This window comes from Triticum urartu, chromosome 3A (assembly GCF_056163025.1).
Source record: "Triticum urartu cultivar PI428250 chromosome 3A, HENAU_Tu73, whole genome shotgun sequence".
In the NCBI taxonomy this organism is placed as follows: Eukaryota; Viridiplantae; Streptophyta; class Magnoliopsida; order Poales; family Poaceae; genus Triticum; species Triticum urartu.
In genome coordinates, this window is record NC_141875.1 from 694174041 (window position 1) to 694184048 (window position 10008).

Consider the following 10008-nt stretch of genomic DNA (forward strand, 5'->3'; position numbering starts at 1 on the left):
CTGCCAGCTATCCCGTGGATGCTATAACGGAGTCTCAAAACTGCCACCTTATGACGCAATGGATGAATTTGAAGGTCAAGGCGGCTGTTGGCTCTGTTTATCCTACTGAACCCGGCGCAACTTTTCACTGCCGGCCGATTCCAGAAGGATATGCTAGGGTGATGGTGGATGAGATAACGGAGGGATTTGAGGACCTCCAGCTTGACCACCCTACCGGTGAAGGGGAGACTCGGCTAGGGTCTGCTCTGAAGACTCCATGCCTATGGCGGAAGGAGCTCATCAACCTTCCGAACTGGACGCCACCGCCTCCTCCTCCTCCTCCGGCGAGTCAGGGCACTCCGCCTCCACCGCCTCCTCCTCCGGCGAGTGACGATCAGGGCCCTCGGCCGGCTCCTTCTCCGGCGCGTGGCGGCACTCCGCCTCCTTCTCCGCCTTCGCCGACGCGCCCGAGCAGCCAGCCTCCTCCTTCTCCGCCTCGTCAGCAAGGGCGGAAGAGACCTGCCGCCGCTCCAGCTGCTCCGGCGCGTCGTAGTCCTTCTCCTCCGCTGCTTAAGCAAGTAAAGAAGACAACTGCTCCGTCTGCTCGGTCGGCGTCTAGAAGTACAACCAGAGGCGGGAGGACATACAGATTCGGTCCTTCTCTGAAGACTCCAGAGAAGTTACCATATGAGAGGACCCTGGAGGAGAATGCCAAGATCGCGCGAGAAGAAGTGAGAAACTTCTTTGAAGGGGTGAAAGCAAAGAAACATCCACCTCCAGAGGAGAAGGTAGATCGGGTGAAAGTGAAGCGCACTCTGGCTGCCCTGACAAAACCACCGAAGTCTGATCCGCCGAAAGGAAACTATGACCACATTATTGGAAAGGAATTTGCCGAAGCAGAGCGGTCGGGAAGTACTGTCAGTGATCAAAGGCTGAAAGAACGATGAGCTGGGAAATAAATTGCCCAGCTCGGCGAACAAGCGAAGCAATCGTGCCCCCCGCTCAAGGTGCCTAGCCACAACATCGATAATGATCCGAGGATGGTGCCCGGTTATAGCAATCTTGCAGATTACCTGCCCGACGAAGTACATTATGAACCCATGGAGGTGCAGATACAAAGATATGAGTACGGGAAGCCTCTCGTCAAAGATGAAAGATCTCTATCAACGATGATGCGAAGATTGCATGATTGGTACTTGAAAATCTGCAGAGACTCTGGGGGGAGGAGTACTTTGTATGCGAGAGTTAAACCGGAGCATGACCTCGTTGGAATTGATCTGTTGCCTGTTCCATTTGAGGAGTTCTATCAGTTTTTCAATCAATTGGCCCTCGATAAAACAACGGTCGCCTGCTACTGTCTGTAAGTAGTACTACTTCTGTCATTAAGTTTCCCTATATAGCTTAGCTCTTTCATTGCATGTATTTATAATCATCCTCACTATATTATGCAGATTGAAGATCGCCAAATTGAAGAAAAGACAAGTCGGTGATATTGGGTTCATTAACACATATCTCATAGATGCAACTGAGGTTAAACTTCATGCCGCAGCTACCGAGGCCAACTTGCTACGATCGTTCGTAATAAATCAAAACAAAGATATAATACTTTTTCCTTACAACTTCAGGTGAGTGTTACTGTCTTGTGCATATTCGGTTTCCTTTATATATTAGTCAAGGTTATAGTAATGTAATTGATGAGTTATGCATGTGTGTGCAGTTACCACTATATTCTCCTAGAGATTAAGCTTGAGCAGGGAGTAGTAATCGTCTTGGACTCTAAACGAAAAGATCCCAAGGAGTACGCGGACATGAATGAAATCCTCAAGAAGTAAGTTAAATCGATCATTATCCACCATATCAGCAACTTTGTTCATTTCCTGATATCAAGTAATTGTTTTCTTTGTCCGGCAGGGTTTGGAGAAAATTCACCAAAACAGTTCCGGGACTGCCGAAGGAGCTGGAATTTAGACACCCGAAAGTAAGTACTATAGTAGCATGTTCCGCGCATCTCCTAGTGATTCAAGCGCTAGTTTCATCAATACCATTTAGCATTCTTGCTTATCAGTTTGATTGACCTCTATTTCTTGTAAAGTGGTTGTGGCAGGAACAAGGGAATGATTTCTGTGGATACTACATCTGCGAGTCCATCCGCCACACGACCTGTGAGCGGGACAGGTACTCTAACGAACAATATGAAGTACGTAAATAACAACATTCACAATTTTATTTTATTACCATCATTTGTGTTGAGTTTCATTCATTTATATATATATATATGTATTGACCCCCTTCTTCAAATTAGATGTTTCGGAAGCGGGATGAACTCCTAGCACCAGCTCGCATGCGAGCAATTCAAGAGGAATTGGCGGCATTCTTTCTTGTCCACGTGATCCCTGAAGACGGAGAATTCTATGTGGACCCTGAGTCCGTATGATTATATTTGTAAGAGATAATTATTGTATATATGTAGCCGGTAGTGTCAGATAGGTATACGAGAACTTGTTGTTCGACCAATCTCTCGGAGAAGGAGAGGTGGTCGATATCACTTCTCTCTGTATATATGCATATATGTTCATGACGATCTTCTGTTTCCTTCATTTGCTTACTAGCTAGCTAGCCTGTCTAGTCCTCTCTATATACGTATGTATAGTACGTAGCGTCGACCAAGCACGGACATAAGAGAGGACACTTCTCTCTATTAATTATAACTAGCTAACACAATATATGAAACACCTAAATTAACCCCGCAAAACCCCCAACCCCCCCACTTCAAAAAAAACAAAAACCCCAGCCACAGAAGTGCTGACGCGTGGATGCCTATTGGTCCCGGTTGGTGCCACCAACCGGGACCAAAGGGTCTCCTGACTGGGCTCTGCGCACAGCCCACGTGGAGGGCCTTTAGTCCCGGTTCTGGATTAAACCGGGACTAAAGGGGGAGGTATTAGTACCGACACTTTAGTCCCGGTTCCGGAACCGGGACTAAAGGCCCTTACGAACCGGGACTATAGGCCTTTTTTCTACCAGTGACACGTCCAGCTGTTGAAATCATAATAGCAGTACCATTCCATTGAATAAATCATTATCATTATAGTAAAGGTGCCTTGTTGCTTGTCTTTAGTATTCGCTCCCTATAATTTTTTAATGCCTTTTGGCACTGTGAGTCACCAAGGGAAGTCACATTACAATTCCAAAGTGATACTGAATGCTCTAGTCCAAAAACACCAATGACTACCTTTCTCATGATCCTTTTCTTTGAATAAGGCGACATCACCGGAATGCACAGACCATGACAACCGCCCATGATATTGTATGCATATAAAAGTAAGCTTATATGACAAATGGGATCTCACCTTTACATAGTTAATACAAAAAAGACGACTTGTGTTAAAATCAAGGGCCTCTGGATTAAACAAAAATCAAGGGCAAACAAATAATGCTGGAAGTGCTTTTTAAGATGTAGTTTTGACATCCAGCAGCCATTCTTCCAGATAAACTGAATAATTCATGACTGGGACGTGTGTACTCCCTTCGTTTTTTTAGTCTGCATATAAGATTTGGTCATAATCAAACTTTGTTAACTTTGACTAAGTTTATAGACAAAAATATCAAGATTCACAATATGAAATCAATATTGTTAGATGCATCATAAAACTAATTTTCATACCATATAGCTTTAGTATTGTAGATGTTGATATTTTCCCCTACAAAGTTGGTCAAACTTTACCATATTTGACTTTGACCAAATTTTATATTCAAACTAAAAAGAAACGAAGGGAGTACCAATGAACCTCAGTGACACTGTTTGAAAAGAATATTCCAGTGAATATAGGATGAAGAAACTTACATGAACACTTTCTGAAACCTGGTCCAATTGTTTGCTGACTATGTTCATCAAATCACAAATCAACCATCCCTGTAAATCAGTGAGTTAGCTTCAACAAAAGTACCAATTGTGAACTTCAAACATCAGAGTGGGAACATGATTGCGTGCATGAGGTAATCAAGCAAATTGTAAATTAATGGATAAAGTCGTTGCCACTGTTACCAAATATGAGATACATTTGTTTGTTTCCTAGCTATTTCTAATCTAATAGACTCTGATACAACACAAAGATTGATATTTTATGTTCAAAAGAAGAATCAAATATCAGAGGCTATCTGAGCTTACTTAATACAACCTCTGTGACTTAATATAAAACATTTTTTGACACTACTGATAGTGTAAAAAAATGTCTTATATTCTCTCCATCTCAAAATAAGTATCTCAAGTTTAGTACAACTTTGTAGTAAATTTAGTATAAAGTTGAGACACTTATTTTAGGACGGAGTGAATATTAAGTTACCGAGGGAGTAGTAAACACACACATTGCACATGTACGATGAACCACCATACATGTAATTAGTTAACCCACATCTTATCTATCATAAGAAGTGTAATTTGAATCCTACCAAACCAACCTATAAAAACCTCGCCTCCCCGTGTAATGTATCACATACATTTCCATCTCCAGTCAGGAGACCAACGCGGAGGAGCCGTAGGAGCCGGAGTTGTGTCTGCCACCCATGTACCCTGAGCCGGGGCATGGAGATTGTGGACATCTCCGACGAGGATTAGGGTAGTGTAGGTTATTTGATCTATGTAGTACGTAGGTTTTGTTGGGGAACGTAGCATAAATTCAAAATTTTCCTACGTGTCACCAAGATCTATCTATGGAGTCATCTAGCAACGAGGGAGGAGTGGATCTACATACCCTTGTAGATCGCGCGCGGAAGCGTTCAAGAGAACGGGGTTGATGGAGTCGTACTCGTCGTGATTCAAATCACCGATGATCCTAGTGCCGAACGGACGGCACCTCCGCGTTCAACACACGTACGGAACGGAGACGTCTCCCATGCCTTGATCCAGCAAGGAGGAGGGAGAGGTTGATGGAGATCCAGCAGCACGACGGCGTGGTGGAAGTAGCGGGATTCCAACAGGGCTTCGCTAAGCGCTGCGGAAGGAGGGAGATGTGTCACGGGAGGGAGAGGGAGGCGCCAGGGCTCAGGTATGTTTGCTCCTCCTTTTCCCCACTATATATAGGGCCAAGGGAGAGGGGGAGGCGCAGCCCTTGCCCCTTCCTCCAAGGAAGGGTGCGGCCAAGGGTGGGGAGGAGTCCATCCTCCCCAAGGCACCTCGGAGGTGCCTTCCCCCTTTAGGACTCTCCCCTTTTTTTTCTCTCTTGGCGCATGGGCCTCGTGGGGCTGGTGCCCTTGGCCCATATAGGCCAAGGCACACCCCCTACAGCCCATGTGGCCCCCCGGGGCAGGTGGACCCACCCGGTGGACCCCCGGGACCCTTCCGGTGGTCCCGGTACAATACCGGTGACCTCGAAACTTGTCCCGATGGCCGAAATAGCACTTCCTATATATAATTCTTTACCTCCGGACCATTCCGGAACTCCTCGTGACGTCCGGGATCTCATCTGGGACTCCGAACAACTTTCGGGTTACCGCATACTAATATCTCTATAACCCCAGCGTCACCGAACCTTAAGTGTGTAGACCCTACGGGTTCGGGAGACATGCAGACATGACCGAGACGTTCTCCGGTCAATAACCAACAGCGGGATCTGGATACCCATGTTGGCTCCCACATGTTCCACGATGATCTCATCGGATGAACCACGATGTCAAGGACTTAATCAATCCCGTATACAATTCCCTTTGTCTAGCGGTACGATACTTGCCCGAGATTCGATCGTCGGTATCCCGATACCTTGTTCAATATCGTTACCGACAAGTCTCTTTACTCATTCCGTAACACATCATCCCGTGATCAACTCCTTGATCACATTGTGCACATTATGATGATGTCCTACCGAGTGGGCCCAGAGATACCTCTCCGTTTACACGGAGTGACAAATCCCAGTCTCGATTCGTGCCAACCCAACAGACACTTTCGGAGATACCCGTAGTGTACCTTTATAGCCACCCAGTTACGTTGTGACGTTTGGCACACCCAAAGCATTCCTACGGTATCCGGGAGTTGCACAATCTCATGGTCTAAGGAAATGATACTGGACATTAGAAAAGCTTTAGCACACGAACTACATGATCTTGTGCTATGCTTAGGATTGGGTCTTGTCCATCACATCATTCTCCTAATGATGCGATCCCATTATCAACGACATCCAATGTCCATGGTTAGGAAACCATAACCATCTATTGATCAACGAGCTAGTCAACTAGAGGCTCACTAGGGACATGGTGTTGTCTATGTATCCACACATGTATCTGAGTTTCCTATCAATACAATTCTAGCATGGATAATAAACGATTATCATGAACAAGGAAATATAATAATAATCAATTTATTATTGCCTCTAGGGCATATTTCCAACAGTCTCCCACTTGCACTAGAGTCAATAATCTAGTTCACATCGTCATGTGATTAACACTCACAGGTCACATCGCCATGTGACTAACACCCAAAGAGTTCTTGGTTTGATCATGTGACTTGTGAGAGAGGTTTTAGTCAACGGGTCTGAACCTTTCAGATCCGTGTGTGCTTCACAAATCTCTATGTCATCTCCTAGATGCAGCTACCACGTTCTATTTGGAGCTATTCCAAATAATTGTTCTACTTGGAGCTATTCTAAATTGTTGCTCCATTATACGTATCCGGTATCTCTACTCAGAGCTATCCAGATAGGTGTTAAGCTTGCATCGACGTAACCCTTTACGACGAACTCTTTTACCACCTCCATAATCGAGAAAATTCCTTAGTCCACTAGTTACTAAGGATAACTTTGACCGCTGTCCTGTGATCCATTCTTGGATCACTCTTGTACCCCTTGACTGACTCATGGCAAGGCACACTTCAGGTGCGGTACACAGCATAGCGTACTGTAGAGCCTACGTCTTAAGCATAGGGGACGACTTTCGTCCTTTTTCTCTATTCTGCCATGGTCGAGCTTTAAGTCTTAACTTCATACCTTACAACTCAGGCAAGAACTCCTTCTTTGACTGGTCCATCTTGAACACCTTCAAGATCATGTCAAGGTATGTGCTCATTTGAAAGTACTATTAAGCGTTTTGATCTATCCATATAGATCTTGATGCTCAATGCTCAAGTAGCTAAATCCAGGTTTTCCATTGAAAAACACTTTCCAAATAACCCTATATGCTTTCCAGAAATTCTACGTCATTTCTGATCAACAATATGTCAACATATACTTTATCAGAAATTCTATAGTGCTCCCACTCACTTCCTTGGAAATACAAGTTTCTCATAAACTTTGTATACACCCAAAATCTTTGATCATTTCATCAAAGCATACATTCCAACTCCGAGATGCTTACTCCAGTCCTCAGAAGGATTGCTGGAGCTTTGCATACTTATTAGCATCTTTTCAGGATTGACAAAACCTTTCCGGTTGTATCACATACAACCTTTCCTCAAGAAAAATCGTCGAGGAAACAATGTTTTGACATCCTATCTGCAAGATTTCATAAATAATGCAGTAATTGCTAATATAATTCCAACAGACTCTTAGCATCGCTACGAGTGAGAAAGTCTCACCGCAGTCAACTCCTTGAACTTGTCGGGAAACTTCTTAACGACAAGTCGAGCTTTCTTAATGGTGACATTTACCATCATTGTCCGTCTTCCTTTTAAAATCCATCTGTACTCAATAGCCTTACGACCATCGAGCCGTTCTGCCAAAGTCTACACTTTGTTTTCATACATGGATCCTCTCTCGGATTTTATGGCCTCGAGCCATTTATCGGAATCCAGGCCCACCATCGCTTCTCCATAGCTCGTAGGTTCATTGTTGTCTAGCAACATGACTTCCAAGACAGGATTACGTACCACTCTGAAGTAGTACGCATCCTTGTCATCCCACGAGGTTTGGTAGTGACTTGATCTGAAGTTTCATGATCACTATCATAAGCTTCCACTTCAATTGGTGTAGGTGCCACAAGAACAACTTCCTATGCCCTGCCACACACTAGTTGAAGAGACGGTTCAATAACCTCATCAAGTCTCCACCATCCTCCCACTCAATTCTTTCAAGAGAAACTTTTCCTCGAGAAAGGACCCGATTCTAGAAACAATCCCTTATTGCTTTCGAATCTGAGACAGGAGGTATACCCAACTGTTTTGGGTGTCCTATGAAGATGCATTTATCCGCTTTGTGTTCGAGCTTATCAGCCTGAAACTTTTTCACATAAGCGTCGCAGCCCCAAACTTTTAAGAAATGACAGCTTAGGTTTCTCTAAACCATAGTTCATACGGTGTCATCTCATCGGAATTACGTGGTGCCCTATTTAAAGTGAATGTGGTTGTCTCTAATGCTTAACCCATAAACTATTGTGGTAATTCGATAAGAGACATCATGGTATGCATCATATACAATAGGGTGCAGTTATGATGTTCGGACACACCATCACACTATGGTGTTCCAGGCTGTATCAGTTGTGAAACGATTTCCACAATGTCTTAATTTTGTGCCAAACTCGTAATTCAGATATTCATCTCTATGATCATATCATAGATCTTTTATCCTCTTGTCACGACGATCTTTCAACTTCACACTGAAATTATTTGAACCTTTCAATAATTCAGACTCGTGATTCATCAAGTAAATATACTCAACATCTACTCAAATCATCTGTGAAGTAAGAACATAACAATATCCACTACATGCCTCAGCACTCATTGGACTGCACACATCAAAAATGTATTACTTCCAACAAGTTGCTTTCTAGTTCCATTTTACTGAAAACGAGGCTTTCAGTCATCTTGCCCATGTGGTATGATTTGCATGTCTCAAGTGATTCAAAATCAAGTGAGTTCAAACGGTCCATTTGCATGGAGTTTCTTCATGCATATACACCAATAGACATGGTTCGCATGTCTCAAACTTTTCAAAAATGAGTGAGTCCAAAGATCCATCAACATGGAGCTTCCTCATGCGTTTTATACCGATATGACTTACGTGGCAGTGCCACAAGTAGGTGGTACTATCATTACTATCTTTTGGCATGAACATGTGTATCACTACGATCGAGATTCAATAAACCATTCATTATAGGTGCAAGACCATTGAAGGTATTATTCAAATAAACGGAGTAACCATTATTCTCCTTAAATGAATAACCGTATTGCGGTAGACATAATCCAATCATGTCTATGCTCAATGCAAACACCAATCTCGATGGTAGAGGGAGCGTGCGATGCTTGATCATATCAACATTGGAAACACTTCCAACACATATCGTCAGCTCACCTTTAGCTAGTCTTCGTTTTATTCCGTAGCTTTTATTTCGAGTTACTAACACTTAGCAACTGAACCGGTATCTAATACCCTGGTGCTACTAGGAGTACTAGTAAAGTACACATCAACACACTGTATACTTCTATCGACCTTGCCAGCCTTCTAATCTGCCAAGTACCTAGGGTAATTCTGCTCCAGTGGTTGTTCCCCTTATTACAGAAGCACTTAGTCTCGGGTTTGGGTTCAACCTTGGGTTTCTTCACTAGAGCAGCAGCTGAATTGCCGTGTCATGAAGTATCCCTTCTTGCCCTTGCCCTTCTTGAAACTAGTGGTTTCCCTAACCATCAACAATTGATGCTCCTTCTTGATTTCTACTTTTGTGGTGTCTAACATCACAAACATCTCAAGGATCATCATATATGTCCCTGATACATTATAGTTCATCACGAAGCTTAAGCAGCTTGGTGGTAATGACTTCGGAGAACCATCACTATTTCATCTGGAAGATCAACTCCCACTTGATTCAAGTGATTGTTGTACTCAGACAATCTGAGCACAAGCACAACAATTGAGCTTTTCTCCTTAGTTTGCAGGCTAAGAAAATCGTCGGAGGTCTTATACCTCTTGACGTGGGCACGATCCTGAAATTCCAATTTCAGCCCTCAAAACATCTCATATGTTTCGTGACGTTTCAAAAAACATCTTTGGTGCCTCAACTCTAAACCGTTTAACTGAACTATCACATAGTTATCAAAATGTGTATGTCAGA